This window comes from Phascolarctos cinereus, unplaced genomic scaffold, assembly GCF_003287225.1.
Source record: "Phascolarctos cinereus isolate Bilbo 61053 unplaced genomic scaffold, phaCin_HiC Scaffold_4;HRSCAF=312, whole genome shotgun sequence".
Classification (NCBI taxonomy): Eukaryota; Metazoa; Chordata; class Mammalia; order Diprotodontia; family Phascolarctidae; genus Phascolarctos; species Phascolarctos cinereus.
The window spans coordinates 330,978,125-331,002,129 of record NW_027555847.1 but is presented as its reverse complement, the minus strand read 5'-3'; positions in this window follow the sequence as shown (position 1 = coordinate 331,002,129).

The window sequence follows — 24,005 nt, the reverse complement described above, 5'->3', positions numbered from 1 at the left end:
TAGCATAGTGCCTCAAATAATAGGTGTTTAATAAATGCATGTTTTTTTTGTAATTCAAAGGTAAATGCCAATACAAACCAGTATATAAAAGTGCTAAGTGATAGAGATAATTTAAGGTACAATTTCATGGGCTAATTCTAAAAGGGTGGTCAGACAAGGATGAATAGAAGCTCTCAAAAGGGAGATTCAGAGAAACATTCTGATAAAGAAGAAAAAAAAGAAGCTACATAAAGACATTTGGATGATGCATGTATAGAGAACTTACTGACAAAATTAGCTTTTTAAAAGGCATTTACAGAAGATGAGAGCAAGGACAGATAATTGAAGATGAGTATGAAAACATGACATTGTCCTATAAGAAGCACCAGAGTCCTAAGGCTCAGAATGAGCTGGCTTTTTAAGATAGCTTTTGTAAAAAGAAATGTAAAAAGAAAATGAAGGAAGGGATAGTATCACTATCAGATTAAGGTTAGGGTTAGGGTCAGGACTCTGACCCAATAAGCTCAGCTTTCATTCCATTCAAAATTCTTGAATGCATTATTAGAGGAATATCTGGTGAATATCTGGAAAGGAAAATGGTCATCACAAAGATCAATTCTAGGTCATGCCATTTCCCTAAGCTCATTTTCCTTTCCAATGGAGTTATTCAACACATAGAACTATATGTAGAGTTTACCTGTATTTTACCACTTTAGCAAAGTATTCAACAAAGTTTCTAATGTTATTCTTGTAAACAAGATAGAGATATGGGCACCACAGAAATTAGATGAATTTAGAACTACTCTACTACTCTCTCTCTCTCTCTCTCTCTCTCTCTCTCTCTCTCTCTCTCTCTCTCTCTCTCTCTCTCTCTCTCTCTCTCTCTCCCCGAAGAATGGTAATTAACGGTTTGATGTCAGCCTCAAAGGAAGTTTCTAGTTGAATGCCCAGGGATGTGTATGTATTTGAATCTGCCCCATTTAACATTTTTAGGGACAGCTAGGTGGCATAGTGGATAGAGTGCTGGACCTGGGGTCAGAAAAATCATCTTCCTGAGTCCAAATCTGGCCTCACACACTTACTAGCTTTGTGACCCCTAGCCAACTCACTTAACCTTGTTTGCCCCAGTTTTTTCATCTGTAAAATGAGCTAGAGAAGGAAATGGAAAACCACTCCAACATCTTTGCCAAGAAAACCCCAAATGGAGTCACAAAGAGTCAGACATGACTGAAACAAATGAACAACATCAACATTTAACATTTTTATCAATGATTTGCTTTAAAGACATAGATGGCAATGTTTATCCAATTTTAAGGTGACCCAAAGCTAAGAGTGATAACTAACACTTTGGATAACAAAGTCAAAATGAGAAAGACCCTAACTAGCTAGAATATTAGACCAAATCTAATACAGATACATGTAAGGTCTTGCACTTGGATTCAAAGAAATCAACTTGCCAATGCAAGGTAGGGAAGGCAAATCTAGACTACAAAGTCATTTGTCCAAAGATATTTAAGCAATGGCTAGATGACCATCTATATGAGTTGTAGAGGGGACTCTTACTCAGATATGGGTCAGATTATCTGGCCTCTGAAGTTCTTTCCAACTCTGAGTTTCTGTTAACTTATGATTTTGTAATTTTACTTCGTAATCAATGGAGACCCATTAAAGGTTTTTCAGTAGGAGAGTGACATGAAAACATTAAAAGCATTTGAAAGACCATTGCTATGAATTTACAGCAGCACAATAGCAAATTCCATTTCTCTTCTGTTTTATCTTATCCATATATTCATCTAGCAACCTGGAGCACCTCTTCAACACAGCTATTAAAGCAGTCATAGGCCAGTGGGTTCTGCACACCAGTCACTCATTAAGTATTCTCATTTACACCTAACTCTGCTTTTCACTCACTGAAGGACTTTAGAAAATTAATTTCTTTAGCCTCATCTGCAACAAGAAAATGGTGCTTGATAGGAAAGGGGGATGGTAAAAATACTAAATAACTAGTGTTCACAGAAGACTTCTAAAATGTTTCATTTGTTATTGACAATTCACTAATCTTGCTGTTCCTCCTCTCCTTCCCAAGATATGTATTCCAGAAATCTTCCTCTCACTGTCCCTTTGAGATTCTGACCTGAAATTAATTTTACCTTTCCCATCACTGTCATTTCATTCTGATCAAGGAGATGAATTTTCCCTCTCCATTGAAACATGGAGATAACTATTTTCTGTAGGTTTGGAACAGCCTAACTCCTAGGTTACTATATCAGGGTGAATTTTTATAATTTTACATAGTTACGTATTAATTATATATTATTATATTATTAATAGTATTATATATTATATAGTTTTTATGTACTAAATTTTATATCTATATTACACTTTCCTCAACAACTCATGGTAGGTGATTACTGAGTCTTTTGCCTAGCTGAAAGAAGAATATATGACCTACATGTCTGTCATACCATTGTACACAAAGGATTTCCTATGTTTTGATGCTATAGCTGTTATTCATTGTCATCATCAATAATAACAACAAAGGTTAACTGAACTTCAGTTGTGTTCAGGGTACCAGGCTAGTCCATAGGGATACAAACTATAAAGCCAGGGTTCCTGCCCCCTAAGAGCTTACAATCCAGTTAGGGGGACAGGACATGTATTCTAAAAGTAAAAAAAAAAAACAAAAACAGTGCAATAATACAAAAGACAATACTAAAAGAAAAGTATAGACAATAAATGCTACAGAATTTTCAAGAAAGGAGTGAACGTTGAATAGTGATTCAGTTATTGAAGGCCTCATAGAGAAGGTAACATTTGAGACAGGTTTAAAAGAAGGTGGTTGTTGCCATCATCATTATTGTGCAGTTGTGTTTGACTTCGTGACCTCATTTGGAGTTGTCTTGGCAAAGATACTGGGGTTGTTTGCCATTTCCTTCTCCAGCTCATTTAACAGGTGAGGATACTGAGGAAAACAAGGCTAAGTGACTTGCCTAGGGTCACACAGCTTTATCTGGGGGCAAATTTGAACTCAGGTCTTCCTGACTCTAGTTCTGGGTGCTCTAGCTGCCTCGAAGGAAGAATGGATTTGGTTAAAGTGAGGAAGTAGAAAGGATAGTCTGGCTAGGGGAAAGCATGAATAAAGTTATGGAGACTAGGTTGCACATTACATAGAGCTCTGGACTTGGAGTCAGAAAGACCTGATCTTGTATGTTGGCTGCTGGCCTGTTCTCAGGTATCAGGATGGTATAAATGATTGAAATCAACACAAGTCAGTGGATTTGAAAAGTATAAGTTTATTTAGTTTGTATGAATACAGTTGTCAATCACAGGGCAAGGATTCACATTGGTAGTTCTGATTTTTGCAGTTGAGTGCTAGGACCTTGTCTACCTTTTTCCTTAGAGATGATGCTTGAGTGGTGGCCCATGCCCCAACTGGCTGATAGGGCCTGAATGGAACAGAGAATCTACCAGGTCTGAAAAAGCACTAATCTACTTGATGGTTATTTTTATAGGGTCAAGGAAAATCTTAGGGATCATGTCACCAGTGCAAAGCCCTCTGTTATGAATGAAGCAATAAACCTTTATACTCTAACTGCCTATGTGGCAGAGGCTATTGTCCTTCAGCATCATCAATCCCAAGTGACTCATACTCCTATTTTCTCTAGTCTAGGAACTTCTCCTTGAAATTCCATTCATGCCTATCTCATCTTCACCCCCACCTCTTCTTCCTTTGCAATGTGTAGTAGGCTACATCCTACTTCTCGCCATCCCTTAATTGGGATCAGGTGGTCATCCCACGATTTCAATCATCCTTTGTAATTCAGGTCCTAGACCTCCCCTCTAGTGTAAAAAATTATATATTGGGTTAGTTGCACAACATTCTAAGCAAAATCTAGCAAGCAAACTAAAAAGCTTATTACTAAAAACAACTACTATTGCTACATTTAGGCCTAAAACAATCCGTTTACTCCGGTCTTCGAATAGTTTTGTTATCCAAGTCCAAAGATCTCCCACCCTTTGTGCTAGGTCTTAGAAAAGGTACTGCTTGACTCCTTCCATGTTCATCTCTCCTTCCTAGATCTTTCTAATCAATAGCTTTACCTTGAGTATGGTCATTGTCAATTGTACCCCTATTACCTCCTATTTAGCTATTTATATTTATATTTAACCACAAACACCAAGCATATAATCCAAGTTAGAAAGTTTTTTTTTTAATTCAGTAGTATTCTCTGGGTCATTCAGGATCCATTTCCCCTTGCATACCTCCAAGTCTATTCCTGTATCTCCCAATATGGCAGTTACTGAAGTGGAAAAACCAAAAGTAATATGGTCATTGATTGGAATTATATATCTCTATGTAAGTCCTTCCTCTAGCTTCTTTAGCTCCTCAGTGCAGAAGATTTCATTCAAGAGCATATAGATTGGTGTTCCAACCTGTGCCAGTTATCTACGGTTTAGGGCAGAAACTGAGATCATCCATTTAAACAAACGGCTCTAACAAGTTACAGTTGTCTGGGATTGGTAGTTAGATATCCCAAAAATCTTATTGGAGTTTTAAGCTATTAATGTATGATGGCTTATTTTAAGCTATTAAAGCTCAAAACTGCATTAAGACTTTTAGGACAATCCATAAGCATCTTCAAAACAGGTAATACAAATAATTCAAGAGTTTTCAATCCCTTCACCCCCTCACTTACATTGAGGGATGCCTGGTGATAATAACAGTAAGACTCATCGCAAAATATTTGCAGTTCTCCTATGACAGGAATTTACCATGAAAAGAATAAGAGGGACATGGTTGTAAGAACATCAAAACTGTTCTGTTAGGCCTGAACTAAATGCCACAGACTGATCTAGCACAAGTATAACCTTGTCAACCTCAGCTCTGTTTATTTCAGGTAAAGGTTGTAAATGCTTCTGGGAACAGCCAATTCATACATCAAAACTCCCCTTATTCTAGGTATACCATAGCCAGATCTATCATCTAACAGGTGGAAAGCTCACCCATTCAAAGGGGAAACAGCATAATTCAAAAATTGAGTCAAAAGCAACTAGACATCATTTTGATAAGGCCATCTTCTCAATTTTCCCAGCAATCTACATCCACCTGGGTAACTGTAACAGCTGGAGATTCAAGGAAGCACTAGGACAAAAGTCTTTTAAGCTGGAGTCTGGATCTACAGATAAATGCCTGGCATTTGGCAGTAAATGGCACTCATTATCTGATGTTTCTGATGAGGTCCTTTTGTCACCTGATTTTAGTGTTGTTTCATGCTTCAGTGACCGGAAGTGGAGAGTACAGGCCTGGGAATGTTTTACCTAGAACATCACTGTCTTCTAGCAATAGAAAAACTCATCATATTCACAGAGGTGTGAACAAAGTCTACTGTTTCCATTTTCTTGCCTTATTTTTCAATATCACATAGTTACCATTTGGGGTGGTAAGAAACTCTGGTATGTATCAATTTGTAATTCATCCAGTTATTGCCAATAGATTCCATAATAATTGGTAATAATTATCAGTAGTCAGATAACTCACTATATAAATCATTAATGTACTATATAAATTTTACAGCCATTCTCTTAACAATCCTCCAGAAAAGTTACTATCCTCCCTTTTGGCAGAGAAGAGGAGCTGTGACTCTATGTGTGTGCATGTGCTCGTGTGTGTGTGTGTGTGTGTGTGTGTGTGTGTGTGTGTGTGTGTCTCTGGGTGGTGCACATTAGTTCCTCTATAGGGATATTCTTAATAACCAGTAACAGGCTAGAATTCATGAAGGATCTCCTTGGCCTCTAATGCTATGAATGCCATGGTAAATAAAGGACCTCTTAGAGCCCCTTGTGTAAGTGGATGACCTCAGTATCTTCTCTGAACCACAGACAGCTGGCACAAGTTTGGGGAACACTAACCCAAATATTCTTGAATGAAGGCCTCTGCAATGAAGAGGTAAAGAGGTTAGAGAAAGTGCAATATAAAGATATGTAATTTCAATGAATAACCATACCATTTTTTTCTCCATTTCAGTATCCACCATACTGGAAGAAATAGGAATAGACCTGGAGGTGCCCAACAGGAAATAGATTCTGAATTATCCAGAAGATACTACTAAATTTTGCTGCAGTAGAGAGTCCATAAAACAGAATAATAGGAAAATGTCCTCTGCCACTCAGAAACATCTGTTTCCTTGGAAAATAACACAGGCTGAAGTTGTACAGTCAGCTACAATTATTTTCAAGGAAACTGGTCTCACATAGACATAAAAATACACATGCACCTACAGGAAACTGAGTTCAGCAAATTGTGTGAACTCTTTCTGAAATTCAGAACCTCAGTATCATTCTAACATCCATCCTCTGAACATCTCTTCACTTATCCCTTGCATTGTTTGATCCTAATACTGTCTCTTCTTTCTAATCCAAACCCTGCCTCTTGCCTCCAGTCTCTCAGCCTAGTCCCTATGTCTGCAGTCATGACTCTCCTTGTGCAATGACCTTTTGACGTTGGCCTATCTTGGTCCAGAAAGCATCAGTCTGAACTACGGAAAACCTTCAGCCCCAGCTCATGGAAGCTTCAGTCCCAAACCACACTCCAGGCACAATTGGGAGAAAAAACGGTGCAGAATCCTGGAAAAGTCCCCCTTGCCCCAACTACAAAAGAACTGATAGTTGTGTGAGGACACCTCAGCAGCAGCTGTCAGGAGCTACAGGCCTAGAAGACCTAACTTCAAGAGGAACTTATTTAGCAATGACCAAAAATGGGCCTTTTGGGGGCGGGATGCTCACTCTACACAAAGAAAATGCAAGTCCACGTGGGTGACTCCACAGGGAGAACCCAGGCAGGCCTGAGAAGTTTTCCACTTGGGCTAATGATTTCCCCAGGTTCATTGCCCAGCTTAATTTATTTATGGGTCTTTGTCCTTGGCAGTTTCACTCTGAGCATTCCAAAGTGAGCTCCTCGGAGAGTATGGATCAATGTTTCTTTCTTTGTCTTTGTATCCTAGTACATCTTAGTACAGTGCCTGGCAGTAGTAGGTACTTAATAAATGCTATTTATTCATTCATCTTGGCTTCTGTGATAGAGTAGCTTGCCTTCCGAGTCACACCCTACCTGACAGAGGCTACCATCCATGGCAATTGACTCAGAAGGCTTCCCACAGGAACTCCAAAATGCTTTTTGTTCTGACCACCAAAATAAGAAGGCCACCAACAAAAAGACTCCATGACACCCCCCCCACACACACACACAGAAAACTGGTGTTAGGAATAATTATTTATGCGGTAGGCTTAGACATAAATTAGCAATCCTCCCCAAAGGGGAGCCTATCAGCAGGATACTTACTAAGTATTCATGAGTGACATATGCACAAATATTCAAAATACAGAAAAGATCTGTGATTTCATCCAACTTATGTCTACTTATGTGGCAAATCACAATCAATCAGTCTGTGACTTGGCAGAGAAGCCCTAAGGAGTTTTATGAGGCACATTAAAGTTTAAATGACTTGTCCAGCGTCACATTGCTAGTATCAGAGGTGGCACTTGTCCTGACTCCAAACCCAAAACTGTATCAGCAATACCACACTGCCTCTACCACAGTGCCTGGCACACAGTAGGCAGATAATAAATGCTTATTGAATTTAATTGAATAGCTGACATACTGATACCATAATAATAGCCCTGGCCCTGGCACAGCTGAATACTGAATTGGCTCCTGGTGGTTATATAAGAGTAGTGAGAAAAATTGGAGAAGCAGCCTCATATAGGTGATGGTTAGATTTTTCTGAAGACCACTATTTTGTTCCTTTGAAAAGGGCAGTTCCCATATGTTTGACTATAGGCTTATTATACCCTTTGGTGTTGTGAAGACATATTGTATAGAATGACAATTCTGGATTTCAACTCAACTTAGAATCAAAACAGGATTAAAGAAAAAGAGGCCTAGTGAAATTCTAAGAGAACTTCCAGCTTTCTGGACAAATCTAACCAGCCCTATATCAAGGGGTGGTAATAAATGTGACACTAAGGGATACTGTTAACCAAGGATGAGGTGCCCAGTAAGTGCCAAAGATGGGAACATGGCCTCCAGTAAACTGTTGATAAGCAAAATCAGAAGTCCTTTTATGAAAACATCTCTGTTAGTGTCAATGCATGGTAGAAGGATGGAAGGGGTGAAGAAGAGGAGTACCAGTGAACCATTTCCCTTAATAGCATTTTTTTTCATTTTTTTCCATCCCATCCCTGTCTCCTCATGCCCTGATTTAGAATATTAAATAAAAAGGGCTCTAAACCCATTGCCTTAGGACTCAGCATTTGAATGATGAGAACTCATGCTGATTGTGGGATTTACCTTCTGTCCTCTATTATTCTGCAAAATTAAGTTCAGTTCTGCCCTGCTGGCACCAAAGGCCTGTATGTCCAATTGGGTATGGCTGTTTTAAGATATAGCCACAGCTATGCTACTGAAAAGTGAAGTGTGATAGCCCAAAAGAAATCTGGTTTGGGGCTTCTCCATCTTCCAGAAAGCTCACCTAGTGAGACTCTCTCTTCTCTGGATCTGCCATCTCTTTCTCCCCTTGTCTGAAAGCATCCATGTTTATACAGCCATGTTGCCTTGGCTGAGACGTCAGAAATGGGAAACCAATCTGACACACCCAGTTAAAAATCCGCCTTCTCCCCATCCCATAGCCCACAGTCCTTATCTGTATCATCCAACTTCCCTGGCATGGAAGTAGTAGAGGAGTAAGAATGAAAACTTGGGAGAACCTGGATTTGCCAAAGATGAGGGCGGCCCCTCACAGTACCATCACTGACTTCTACTCTTCTCTACCTTCCCATATCCTGCTATGGCCTAAAGCTGGAGTAGGGAACCTGGGTCTCAACACCACCTGTTGCGCTCTAGGTCCATGGGTGCAGCCTTTTGACTGAGTCCAAGTTTTACAGAACAAATCCTTTTATTAAGGGGGTTTGTTCTGTGAGGTTTGGATTCAATTAAAGGACCACACTTGAGGACTTAGAGGGCCACATGTGGCCTCAAGGCCACAGGTTTCCCACCCCTGGGTTGAGCTCTTCATCTGACAAGCTTGGGGACTCAACATTCTACAAACCTACTTATCCCTTTTGCAAGGATATTTTTGCATAGCTGGGCACACTGCTTCACCTCTGATGCCTCATTGCATGCTGAATCCACCAATCTTCAGATATGTCAAATGTGAAATTCCATGGTGGAATAAGCCAGTACCTTCTTCATAATGGCCCCAAACTCCCAATGGAACTAGCCAGTATTGATGGACCAATTTGTGCAGAACTTGACAAATTGGATCTGAGATAAACTACTCAAAATAAAGCTTATAGAGTCTGTACCAGGTTTTGAAGATCATATGCTTCAAGTGATAGTATGACTATAGCCTTGCTGTCTGACACATTGGAAAGGGAAGATGCTTTAAATGGAAGGTGGGGTTGGAACCAATTAGAAGGCTACTGCAACACTCCAGGCAATACATGATAAAAACTTGAATGAGGCTTTGTGATCAGGGAGAAGGGGACAGATATGAGAGATGTCATGAGGTAGAACCTACAAGACAACTGGGAGGATATGGAAGGGGGCAGAAATTTGGGGGGAAAGGATGATTCTAAGGAATAAAGCTGGGTGACTAGAAGAATAGTACTGGTCTTAATGGAAATAATGAAATTTGAAAGATAAATAACATGTTTTTGACATGTTGAGTTTGAGATGTCTACAGAACATCCCCCTGGAGATCTCCAACAGGTAGGGAGTGACATGGGACAGGAGTTCAAGAGAGAGATTGGGACTACATTCAAAATTGTGGTGTCATTTGCATGAAGATGATAATTAAATCCAAAAAGGGTGGTGAGATTACCAAGAGAGAAAGTAGAAAGAGAAAAGAGGAGAGTTCCTGGGACAGAGCCTTGGAAGATGTTCTCATTTACAAGGAAGAAGAAAGATGACCCAGAAAAAAAATGAAAAGGAATAATCAGATATGTAGAACCAAGAGTGAGCAGGGTCCAAGAACCTAAGGAAAGAGAATGTGTCCAAAAGAAGGGAGTGGTCAATGTCAAAAGCTGCAGAGGGGTAAAGGCAAATTTGGACAGAGAAAAGGTCATACAATTTAGCAGCTAAGAGATTTCTGGTAATCTTGAAGAGAACAGGTTCAGTCAAGTGGTAAAACTAGAAGCTAGAATGCAAGATATTGAAAAGTTAAGTGAGAAAATGAGGAAATTGAAGAAGCAGATTAAACAGCCCTCTTCTATAAGTTTGACTGTGAAAAAAAGAAAAGATATAAGACAATAGTTTGAGGGGATGGCGTAAAGGTAGATCTGAGAGGGAACATATTTGTCAGTGGCAGAAAGAATCTTAAGAAATATTGAAGATGAGTGAAAAATGGAGAATGATTGACAGACCAATCTCCCTGATATTTCAAGGGCCTGTGATTTTTCTGGTTTGGATACTTCCTCCACTATCAGTTTATAACCCCACTTTATGCATTACTACACAATCTTTATAAGTTTCTGCGCCCCCAAAATTCTTTGCCCTGTAGCCAACTGGCAATCAACCTCTCTGAACTTAGCTAGGCAGGTCCTCAGATGACAGACAAATTGTTATCTCTCACTGGACCCATTCTCAAAACCTTCTCATCCATGTAGGGCCTGCCTGAACTTCGGATCTGCTGGCGATGCTTTCAAGAAATCAGATCACCTCCACCCCACAAAGAGATGATAAAGGACATTAGTGGCAGTGCCAGGCTTCTGCCACTCTGGGGTACTACCATTGATTTATTTACTCGATGATTTTTGACTCTGTGCATACACAATCACTGACTCTACCTCTTTCTTTGACTTCTACTCTGGCCCTCCAAATTTTCCTCCCCAAAATCAATCTCTGGCCTTTTTCACAATTCCAATATCTTGAAAACTTCATTCTTTCTCTTCTATTTTTTACCTCTAATCTTTCCTGTTTCTTCTCCCACACAACCTTCTCCCACTGAAACCAGAAGACATGTCTACAATACCTCTTGTCTTGACCATTGCACGCTGTTTGATTCTGCTACCAAGTCTTGTTTTTGAATTAGACATCATCTTCTGCCTTTGGATTCCCAGCCTTGTTCCCATCTTCTATCCACAGACTTTAGCTAAGAACAATCAGCCTCAAGCCCCAGATTGTCCTGTGTAGGGGCCTTTTGGCATTGGCTATCAGATACTGTTGACGTCAGACTGGGGAAAAGTCAAACAATGGTAAATGAGGAGAATCTGTACCACTGAGGCAGAAATCAGAAACAGGTTTTTGCTAGTCTCCAGGCTTCTTTAAGGATGTGAAAAAAATAACCTCATTCTTGGAATGGGACCTTGAAGTTTAAAAGACCAACACTAGGGAAAAGAACATATGAAAAGCTAGTATTTGTGTAGAAGGTTTGATCAAGGGAGCTGTGAAAGAGAATAAAAGTGACTTGGTTCAGCATGACATAAACTCAGTATATCTACAGGACAGAATGGTAGAATGATGGTCAAAGAAGTGTGGAAAGAATAGTAAAATGAGTTCAGAGTAAGATTGAGAATGTACAGGAAAGGAGGCAGAGCCAAGATGGCAGAGTAAAAGCAGTGACTTGCTTGAACTCTCTCCCAAACTCCTCCAAATACCTGTAAAAAATGGCTCTAAACAAATTCTAGAGCATCAGAACCCACAAAAAGACAGAGTGAAACAAATTTCTGGCCTAAGACAACCTAGATGGTTGATTGGAAAGGTCTGTTGCACTGGGCTCAGAGAGGAGCACAGTTCAGCATGGGCTGCACAAACAAAGACTCAGTGAACCTGAAGCAGGCCTCAGAGGACTGAATCCTGGGTAGTTGTGGAGGTTTCCAGACTTTTCAAACCACAAACACCAAAGACAACTTAGAAGGTCAGTAGGAAAGGGCTGTGACCATGGTGAGAGAGGAACTTGGTCCCAGTCCCAGTACCCACACAGCTCTGGGGCAGTGGCTGCTTCCAGAGCTCTTGGCCCACATGCAGAGAGGGGATTGAGCAGCTGTTCAGAGAGGTATTGGAAGGATCTCTTTGCTAGCACTGAGGCAGGATTCTCTTGCTTTGCCCAGGCTTGGCTCTGGGTCACAGTTATGGGTGGAGGTCCTGGGGTGAGGAAGGGTGAGGAGGAGCTCTGGCGTGGTAGAGCTTGTAGTGGAGGTACAGAGAGAATCCTCCTCACAGTCACAAGGCAGAAAAGAGTGCTTATGGTCCCTCATAGACCAGAGCACAGGCCAGGAAAGGAGTAAACACTTCACCCTTGATCTTACCACCTTGGAAAAATGGAAAATTTACAGGTCCCTAGAACTATCTATGAAAACAGCTGCACAAAATCCCTGAAGCTTGGGACAGTACATATTCCACACTAGAAGCAGACCCCTACTTTAACAAAAAGTTTAAAAGTCATATAATTGGCTGAGATCATGAGCAAATAGTGCAAAAAAAGTCAGACCATAGAATCTTACTTTGGTGAAAAAGAAGATCAAAATATACAACCAGAAGAAGACAATAAAGTCAAAGCTCCTACATCCAAAGCCTCCAAGAAAAATATGAATCTGTCCCAGGCCATGGAAGAGCTCAAAAAGGATTTTGAGAAGCAAGTAAGAAAAATAGAGGAAACACTGAGAATGATGCAAGAAAATCATGAAAAACAAGTCAACAGCTTTCTAAAGGAGACCAAAAATATACTGAAGAAAATAACACCTTAAAAAATAGCCTAACCCAAATGGCAAAAGAGGTCCAAAAAGCCAATGAGGAGAAGAATGCCTTAAAAAGCAGAATTGGCCAAATGAAAAAGGAAGTCCAAAAGTTCACTGAGAATGTACAGGAAAGAGTGACTGAATGAACTGGCAAATACCAGAGCAAGTTAGATGATGACAAGTCCCAGCAGGATATTGAGCTTAGCTGCCTACAGATGTGCCCAAGTCTCCCTCATCCTTACAAACCCTTCACCTGATCTCATTATTCCTCCAATGTATGGTCTTATACATTTTTTTCCACATTTGTAGCTCAACTCCTAGAGAAATCCATCTCTATTTGTTGCCTCTGTTTCCTCCCCACCTGCTTATTTATTTTTCTGTCTCTTAAAATCTGACTTCTGACTACCACTCTACTGAAACTTCCTTCTCTAAGATTACCAATAATCTTTTAATTACTAAATCCAATGGTCTTCTGTCAGGTCTCATCCTTCTTTACTTCTCTACATTTGACACTCTTGACCATGCTGTCTACCAGGATATTTTCTCTTCCCTGATAATACTTCTCTCTCCTGGTTCTGTCTGACCACTGACCTGACTGACCACTCATCAGTTTCCTTTGCTGGATCATTATATACATGTCCTCACCCCAAGCCTGTGTGTTTCAGAAATTTTGTCCTGGATCATCTTTTTTCTATACACCCTCTCTCTTGATGATCAGGTCTCACAAGTTCACTCTTCATCACTATATAGATGACTTTCCAGCCCTTTTCTTTCCCTTAAATGCCAGTCCTATATCAACACTACCTATTAAATATCTCCACTTAGATACCCCTAAGGAATCTAAAACTCAGCTTGTCCAAAACAGAACCCATTTCTCCCCTGACCCTACCCCCAAACCCTCATTCCTCTTCTGAACTTCCCTATTTCTGTTGAGTGTATCATCTTCCTTCCAATCATCCAGGTTCACAACCTCTTAGTGATTCTCAATCCTTCACCATCCCTTACCCAAAATATCCAGCCCTTTTTTGAGTCTAATTAATTCTAGTGTTACAAAGAATCTTACATTCATCCCCTTCTCTCTGCTCACAAGGCCAGCACTCTGGTATTCAGGCCCTTGTCATCTCTGGCTGGTGACATCCTAATAGGTCTCTCTGCCTCTAGGCTCTCCCTTTTCCAAACCATCCTCCACCTGGTTGCCAAATTGTTATTCCTGAAGCACAGATGTGACCATGTCACAAAAAGTTAGAAAAGTTTCAGTGACTCCCTCCACTATAAAATACAAACTCCTCTCTTTAGCAGTAAAACTCCTTCACCGTATTCCTCCAACCTGTTAAATGAATTTCACATTGCTTCCCATTGTGCATCCTAGGTTCTAGCAAAACTGGCCAACTTGCTTTTGCCATAGGTGACATCACCTCTCCCACCTTACACAAGCCCTATCCCTTGCCTGGGATGTTCCCCCTCCTCGTCTCCATCTCTTGGAATGCCTGCCTCCCTTCACTGTTCAGCATCAGTTCTACCTCCTATACTAGGCCTTTTCTGCTTCCCCATTTAATAGTTTTCTACCAACTCCACTTCAACAACTTGGCATTTTCATATGTTTTATACATATTTATCTATTTCTATCTTGTAGCTCCTCTATACCTCCCAGTGGAATGTAAGGTCCTTGAGTATCTAAGCTGTTTTCATTGGTTTTTTTCCTTTTATCTCCAGTGCCTAACACAGTAACTGTCAATTAGTAAGCCCTTAATCAATGCAGAACAAAATGGAGCCCTGCTTTGAAAGAACTATGTAGGACAGTTATGTGGTAACCTAAGTAATGGTGCTCCCCACAACATATGACATATATATCAGAATAAAAAGTAAGGCTTCTGACTCAGTGCTTTTTTTGCAGTGATTTTTTCCACTTTTCTTCAGTGCTTTTTTCACTATGCTAGGCTGCTTCTGAAAGTTCTAAACCAATCAATCAATCAGTCAATCAACATTTATTAAGTGCCTGCTGTGCACCAGGCATCATGCTAAGAGTTAGGGATACAAAAAGAAGTAAAAGTCCCTGCCCACAGAGAGCTTACAATCTAATGGGGGAGACAACATGCAAAAAAATATATATAAAGCAAGCAATATACAGGATAAATAGGGAATAATTAAGAGAGAGAAATATTAGAATTAAGAAAGATTCAGGAAGACTTCCTATAGTAGGTAGGATTTTAGTTGAGACTGAAGGAAGCCAGGAAAATCAGTAGTTGGAGTGGAGAGAAAGCATTCCAGACATGAGGGATAGTCAGGAAAAATGTCCAGAGGCAAGTGGAGTGTCTTTTTTGTGGAACAACCAGGAGTCTGGTGTCACCAGATCAAAGAATAGATGTCAGGGAGTAACACATAAGGAGCCTGGAAAGGTAGGAGTATCTAGGTTATGAAGGTCTTTGAATGCCAAACAAATTGGAAAAGGTTTGAGTACAGATTCAGTGACATTCTGCTTGGACCAGTGAAGTTCAGAGAGTCTCATCAACAGAAGATTATCAACCATGATAATATATGATATATGCTTTTTCCCAAGCAATTCACAACACTGTCTACTGAGATATGAGTTGTCATCTATATCTGTGAGCTCTATACAAACATCAACAAACTACAGCTTCTTTAATGATTCAAGTATTCATAAGAATGAATAAATAAAACAAGTATTTATTAAGCACTATTATGTGCTTAACACTGTGTTAAATGCTGTAGATACAAGAGAAAAGAGACAATCCCTGTCTTCAAGGAGCTTACATTCTACCAGTTGTGTACAATACAATTAATACCAATTGGAAAACACATATAGGGAGTGGTAGTCAAGGAAAGATGATTTGGTCTGGGAAACCAAAAGGGTGGTGAGTGTAGCTATAGGACAGACCCTTACCAGAGGTGAGAGTAGGGTTGCTTTGATTACAATCCTCATAGCAGGAGGAGGAAGGAGAGAGAGAGACAGAGACAGAGAGACAGAGAGAAGAGAAGAGAAGAGAAGAGAAGAGAAGAGAAGAGAAGAGAAGAGAAGAGAAGAGAAGAGAAGAGAAGAGAAGAGAAGAGAAGAGAAGAGAAGAGAAGAGAAGAGAAGAGAAGAGAAGAGAAGAGAAGAGAAGAGAAGAGAAGAGAAGAAGAGAGAGGTAGAAAAAGGCCAGGGTGAAGATGAGAATGCTTGGTCCCAGGGATAACAGCTTGATATATCAATGATATGTTATTAATAATTAATTATAGTAGTTTTGATATTGATGCCACACTCCATGTTTGCCGATACTTTCCATTGAGTTTTTTGCCATGACTATTCCTTACTGCCCTTGCAGTGCTCACATCAGCCATGTATGTTCTATCTTTTCAGCTTGGCTCCTGTGAGTTAACTGATTTGCTCATAGCATTTGAAAAAGTACATGTTATAGAATACAAGATGAGTAATGATGAAAGATGAAGGAAGATGGGGTAGGGGGGAGGGAGGAGTAACCCAGCAGCCTGACTATTTAAGGTAGCCCAGTAAAAGCCCTGCACAGTGAAGCAGCTGTATTATACTTGTTTCTATTTTATGATCATAAAAGTATTATTATTAATGATGCCATTTTACATTTTATGGCTCCTTTTCAGCCTGAGAAATCCCAAAGGGTTTCCTGAACCTCCTTTGTATGGCCTCCCTGACTTAATCCAGCAATTGCTCTCTCTTCTTTGGGAAAGGAGCTTCTTGCCAGCAGCAGTACAGGTAATGACAACAGGAATAATCAATAGATAAAGTTAAAATTGAGACATTAAGGTATTAATCCCCAGCTCTATACACTTTTTAAAAAGGCCTAATCTTTTCCCCCAGGACCCATTCCATTTCTTAGGCAAGAAAAGGTGGCAGTAGCTCAGCAGCCATTGGTGATGGCTGAGTTCCTGCCTATTTGCACCATTGGGGATAATTAGAGCAAAATGAAACTGCAAACATCAATAGAAGGCTGGGTGGGAGGGAGGCTATAAAGAATTTCAGTTAGAAATCTTAAGATTTGTTCCTGTTCGTTACAGTGAAATATAGATTTTAATGCCCTAAAGACACTAAAACCACAACTCCAGTTCTAAGAATTTAAAACACAAAAGAAACATGGGGTTAGGTTTTAAAGTACAAAATTTAGAGGAAATGAGTAGAAAGTTGAAATAGAAAAAACACAACATATGTGGTTTGGAAGCAGAAAAGTCCCCAGGCTAAGAGCCACATTAACAACTCTGAGTGAACATTGAATTCTAAAGTCCCCAAACCCCAAGTGCCAGGCCCTAGGCCCCCAAAGCCTGACTACCTTGCTGAAAGCATGTTGTCTCTGGAGCAAGAGAAGCTTTCTTAGCTGTTGTTTGGTCCTCTCCTCAGTGGGCACAGCATCCATCACTTGTGGACCACCTGCTTGAGTTAGAAACCAATGATTACCAATGGCCCAGATCTGAAGGCTAGAGTTGGGTGCTCTGTTGTCAACTGCTGGAGGAGAGATTGAAGGACTGTGGGGTTTTTTTTTAATTAAAGGGTAGTTATGTGCAATACATTTATACCAGTGGGATATGTACACACACACAATGCATGTATGTGTGCATTTATGTATATCTATGTATGCATTTTGAAACTTCAAGAAACAGCTGTTCTTTTCCTTCATTTTGAAAGAATCTTTCCTTCCAAACAATGAATAAAAAGCCAAGAAGGCATTACAGAGAAGAAAGCAATCTCAGAATTCAGAAAAATGCATGAGCCCACATTAGTTTCTAGTAGATAGTCATCTACGTCAAAACATTGCTCTAAAAAGATTATTCCTATTATCCTTGATTTCTCAGCACTTTTCCTCCTTAAGAGGCAGTATGCGTGCTTTCACATACATTTTCTCATTTTAGCTTCACAACATTCCTGTGAAATAGGTATAAAAAGAAGCTTGGGAGCATGTGTCTAGGACCTAAAAGAAATCAGGATGCGACTACAAGGAAATTAGGGACAGAATCTGAAAATTAGGCAAGAAGCATAAAATCATCTAAAAATAATCCAATTCTCCTTTCCAACCCCTTTGGGTTTTCTTTTCTTGAGACTCCTGATTTGTGCAGAAGGCTTAAGTATATTTACTATAGGCTATTTTTGTTCTCTTGGTCCAGCAAGATGAGAGGCAGCAAAAGGAGAGAGGAGGCTGAGGAAAGATGAGGGACATTATTGATAGATGGGAGAGTAGTTCAAACTATGAAAGTCAAATATAATTTTTTCCATTCTACACATTTAGAAAAATTGAAAGGCAGATGGTTCCTTTCTCCTTCTCTAATAGTCACCCTTACTGGATCAGTCCTGCCCTTTGTAGCAAATCAATCAACAATCATTTATTAAGTCCCTATTATGTGATAGACATCAAGGATACAAAGAAACAACAACAACAAAATAGTCCCTGCCTTCAAGGAGCTTACATTCAAAAGTAGCAAAACGCGTACTGGTTGTCAGAGCCCAGGATAAAACTTGCCCTTTGTGACATGAAACTCAGACCACACCCAAGCTCCCTAGCAAAATACATGATCAAATTTGACAGAAGAGAACCTTGCTCCAGATTTCATATTATTCCTAACACTAAGACAAACCCTCCCCGGGCTCCGAACACTACAGAAGGAAATTATGGAGAAACCATTTACACACATGGTTGGAAAAGGACACAACCCAAGGCCACCACTAGTTCAGCAGTCTCCCTGCCCTATGACCCCAAGGCAATCTACCAAGGTATCAATATATTTCTTTTTACACTTCAATCCCTCTGACTCATCCAGAACTGAGTGACTAGTCTAATGATCACTAGCGTCAGACCTCATGCTGGCCCCTTATTTTTTGGACCACATTTGTGATTTCTTCCATGTGGGGAATTCCTAGTGAGAAAACTCCTTCCTCCAATGCAGATCAGCACTGACTATGAAACTCAGCATCTTTGACAGTTGCCTAGAGCACTAAAAGGTTATGTGACTTGCCCAGGATCACATAGCCAGTAGTCATTTGTTGTTGTTTGTTTGTTCTTTATTCTGGAATGAATGTATCAAAGGCAAGACTTGAACACTTAACTAGCTGTGTGACCCTGGGCAAGTCACTTAACCCTGTTTGCCTCAGTTTCCTCATCTGTAAAATGAGCTGGAGAAGGAAACGGCAAACCACTCCAATATCTCTGACCAAAAAAAAAAAAAACTTGACTGAAGAATGACTGAATAACAACAAAACTTCCTGACTCCAAAGCCAGTTCTCTGTACTCTACTCTCCAGCTGCCTCTTCCTTAAACAGCTTGTATCGCCTTCTTTTTGCCTCTGTATGTGACCTGAATGCATTCATTGCCATAAAAAGAAACTAGGTGAAGAACTCTGATGAAGAGAAAAGGTGGGAAGTTCACCACAGATAAATTAAGCCTCACTCCGAAGCAGCCAGTGACTGATATTTACCCACCGCTCCCTCCCCAGCAGTGTACCACAGTCTCTGCTGCACTCCTTGCCCTCTCCCTAGCTTTGTCCCAGGATCTCCACCCCCTCCAATGGATTTTCCTTCACACATACACTCTTATGAATTAAGGGCATCATTTTGGTTAAGTCGCCCAAGTTGCAAAAAATTGCTATAGTGGTGCTTTCATTGCTACTTCCTTTTGAAGGCAGGGTATCAGAATAGGATGGCGGATTTGAAAAGTGAACAGTCAGTTAAGAAAATGTTGTCTGAGAATGGGATTTGGGATTCTGGAATACAGCTTAAAACAGGAAAATTTGCCAAGGATAGAGCATATCCAACAAGGGCCAGTAAAAATATTTTTTTCCTGGAGTCAAGAGAATTGGATTAAGATTGCTTTAAATTCAAAAAGTGGGCAGAGAGGGAGAAAATTGCCTACATAGGTTGGCTAAACCTGATACCATGGAGAATATCATGGACAATATTTGAAGAACAGAAGAAAGGACCAGTAATTCAGAAGAGACAATATTCAAGAAGAGTGCCAGCCTTCAACAGAAGTTTTCTTCTATTGAAGGCAAACTATGGTGTCACGTTTCTATATGCCAATGAACAAAATATAATAATTATATTCTACTACAAATAATATTTTAATATAAATAATAAATAAAAAATAATAAACTGGATGGATTAGAGAGCCTTAATAAAAGGAGACAAATTTGACCATGTACAGTGGTATGCAAATGGCTTGAAACAAACAATAATTAAGATAAGGATTCATTTTGGAACAACACTGGTCATGAATGTGTGCCTCCACTGATACTAGGCTGACTCAAAATATCTGACTTTGACCAGATGAAGTCAGAAGAACTAGTTTCCTCATCTTTAAGTAACTCTTTGTCAATTGAGTGTCGTGATCCATGCTTTACCTCCATGTTTCATTGCTTTCTTTTGCTTCATTTTTAATTCTATGATTTATAAAAATGGGTATTGCGTCCAGAGAAAAAACTATGGAGTGTGAATGAAGATTGATGCATACGATTTTCTTTTTGTTTGTTTTTTCTTTCTTATGTTTTTTTCCTTTTTGTTCTAATTGTTCTTTTACAACATGACTAATGTGGAAATATGTTTAATATGATTGTATATGTATAGCTTATATCAGATTGCTGCCATCTTGGGTGGGGAGGGAGGGAGGGAAAAAATTTGGAACTCAAAATCTTATAAAAGTGAATGCTGAAAACTATCTTTACATGTAATTGGAAAAAATAAAATGCTATTAAAAAATAAGACTGTTTATTACTCCAAGGAAATGAACAAAAGTTGTAGCTCTTAAAGAGTACACTTCAATAACTGTTAGAGGTATTGCAAGAACTTTTTATCTGATGAAGCCAACATATTTCAAGAATCATTCAAGCTCACAATCAAAAAGGATCCATTGCACCAAAACACAAAAGAATGTGTAGTCACAATCAAAAAACAATGCTAAGAACTGGTAAACTATTGCAGCAAAACAACCTAATTGTCAGAAAACAAGGAAAGCTCTTCAGATGGACTTGTCAGTTGAAAGGGTTTGGGACATGTTAAGTTGGAAATGTCCTACTGGTGTTTAATTGATGATGCAAGACTGAAGTGCAGAAAAGGGGCTAGATAGGATCTGTGAGTCCTCTTAATTGAGATGAAAATTGAAACCATGGGAGCTGATGAGGTTACCAAGTACAGAGATTGCAAAAAAGAGGACCCAGGACAAAGTTTTGAGGAATACTCATGGTTGGAGAGCATGGTATGAATGATGGTGAGCCAGCAAAGGAGAGTAAGGAGCATTTAGAGAAATAAATGGAGAATCAGAAGAGAGTATTGTGATGATTAAATCCAGTAGAAGAAGGAGGCTAACAGTATCAATTGCATCAGATCAATACAGAAGGATAAAGACTGAAAAAAGAACAACAGATTTGGCAATTGAAAAATCATTGCTAACTTTGGAGAGAGCAATTTCAGTAGAGTCATCAAACCAGGAGCCAGATTGCAAAGCGTTGAGAAGTGAGTGAGAGTAGAAATGGAGACCAGAAGTGTAGACAGCTCTTTCTAAGAAGTTTGGCTAAGAAAGGGAAAACATATTAGCTACCAGGGATGGTAAAATGGTAAGACGAAGTTGATTTGTTTTTTTTGTTTGTTTTTAAGATGGAAGAGACTTGGGCATATTTGAAGGTAGTAGGAAAGGAAGTAGAAAGGGAGAGGGACTGTTTGAAGGGGATGGGTTATGTGGAGGGGTTGGAGAGGTCAGTATTCTGCACTTACCCAACCAGTGTTCCTGTCATTATTATACTTAACAGCTGCCATCTTAGAGCCTTGGTGCAGTATTTTGGCCAGTGAAAATGTCAGTTGCCCTACATATGCAAAAAGGATTATTGAACCCACAGGAACAGATAAGATCAAGGAAGGAGAGAGAGAGAGAGAGAGAGAGAGAGAGAGAGAGAGAGAGAGAGAGAGAGAGAGAACCAGCTGCACTTAGGGGACAGAGGAAAGAAGATGAACCATTGAAGGATGAGAGCAGACAGGTTGGGAAGATAACTATGAGAAACTGTTGTCATGGACAGCACAGAGAAGAGAGAATATCCTGTAGGAGGTGGGGAAGTCAGCATCTTCAAAGGCTGCAGAATGGCCAAGGAGGATGAGGGCTGAGAAAGGTCATCAGATTTCACAGTTACTAGATTTATAATATTCAGGAACCAGACTATAAAGGGATAAGGAGTGTGACATAGTAAAGAACAGAGGTAGGAAGTATAGATGACTCTTTTTAGAAATTTAGTGGTGATACAGGTGTAGGATATTCAGGTTGAGTCAAGGTTTTTGAAGGTCAGATGAGAACTGAGCATATATGTGGGTGGCTAAAGCATGAAAGCAGGGGAGACATTGAAAGATGACTAACTTAGTACCTTGGTGACTAATGCTTGTGGAATGATAAGGAGTCAGCCCCTGGTGGTTGCCCAGAGGCTGCTAAACACATGCTGTGGTGCCCCCATCAGGAAGCATGTTAGTCCAGCCTTTGATGGGGGCAGTGCCCTGTTCACAGTGCTCAGAAAAACATCTGTTATTCTGCACACACTCTGCCTCAATTCCCCACCCCATCCTGCCTCACTGCCACTGAAAGAAAGCAAGTTTCCTAGTCCTGCTACTGTTTGAGAAGGGTTCCTCTGTCAGCTCCATCTGCAGCATCTCCACTTTCATTCCCACTTTACTAAATCCTCCTGCCTTTGGTAGACAATCCTTTCCCACTCATTGACAAGTTCTTTGACAGTAACTGGGGGCAGCAATGGCTATTTATTGACTGCCTACTATTTGCAAAAGGACTTCTTCACACACTAGAGATTCAAAGCTTCTATTCAACCTGGCAAAGTTGCACGTGGGAGAAATAAGAGAACCCAGCAGACCACTTGAAGCAAGTAAAACAGGAGCATGAGTGATCACACTACCATTCCAGCATGCAGAGGTAACAATCAGTTAGGGTATTTAAGGAGAAGGAAGGGCAGTAACTATCATTGGTAGATATAAGACTGGCCACAGCCCTGTTGCCTTTGGGAAGAATTGGCTTATCAGGAGAGTGAGGAACCCACTGGAATAAGCTTTCAGATTGTAAGGAAGGTCACCTCTATAGTTGCATGGATATGGTGATAGTCAACCCATAGGTAGGTATTTCTCTATCCTCCACTAGTATGCTGACCCACTGAAAGGCAGTTACAGGCATAAGTTGTGGTATGTCTGTGACCTTCCCGACTGCCCACCCTAGTGTTCCATGTTCTCTGGCATGCTTGGTTCCTGCCCTGAAAGAGGGGATTCCCTTGTCAGATGGTAAGCCTCTGATGACACAATCAATCATATGCACTGAATATTTGTCTGCCTCAATCTATGCAAGTAGTGTGGGGACCTAGAAGCCTTCATGAAAGAGTGAGACAGGCCAATAAATACTAAAGATAAATAAGCCTTTATCACAAAGTCATTTTTAATTCACACAATGGAAACCTGGAGGCTTAACATAGTCTTCCGAGTAGCTGGGACATGAGAAAGTATGAGAGATGGAAAGAGGGGTTTAGGAGGAAAAGGATACCACTGCGTCTCAGTCACCAAAAGAAAAAAGGATATAATCAATTTTCTATCCTACGGCAAAGTGGTGATGATGGAAAGAAGAAGAATCATTAAGACATGATGGTCTTCAGGTCATGGCAGGAGGAGGAAGGGTGTTCAGCAATGATCTTATAAGAGGCTACCCTCAGATTTGTCATAGCCAGATTGTGCCAAGCTGATGTCACAAGCAGGGAGCTGCCAGGAATTGACCCTGACTCAAGATGTGTAGTGAAGACTCCAGCCACATCTCCCAGAATGAAGCCAGCTACATATCTACTTTAGTGTTTTAGGTGTGCCCCTGAAAAGTTAGGGGTATCTCTTCTTTAACTGAATCACCTCAAACCTCCATTCAAATATATTCCCCCATCACTAGCCACAAGTGGTTAGCATTCCTAGTTCCACTTAACCAATTAACATAAATTCATTTTCACAAAGAAATATTTACTACAAAGGCTCAACAAGGCTAGAACAGAACCTGGGAGGACAACCACCCTGAACTGAGGTAAGATGAACTGGCAGAAATGTGAGAGCAGACTGGTGGGAGAATTACCCTAACTCCTGGGAGCACACTGTCCTCTGTACAGCCTTCACCCCTGGAGACAGTGGGCTCAGACATCATACAGTTTCTAAATAGTACTCACTCTGCCAAGTTCACTTCCAAATGCAGCATGGCCAATGGACGGATGAGTCTCTGTCTCTTATGACTGGGTTGGGTCAAGCAAGTCATCTGGAATCTTGTTCCTTGCCAGGT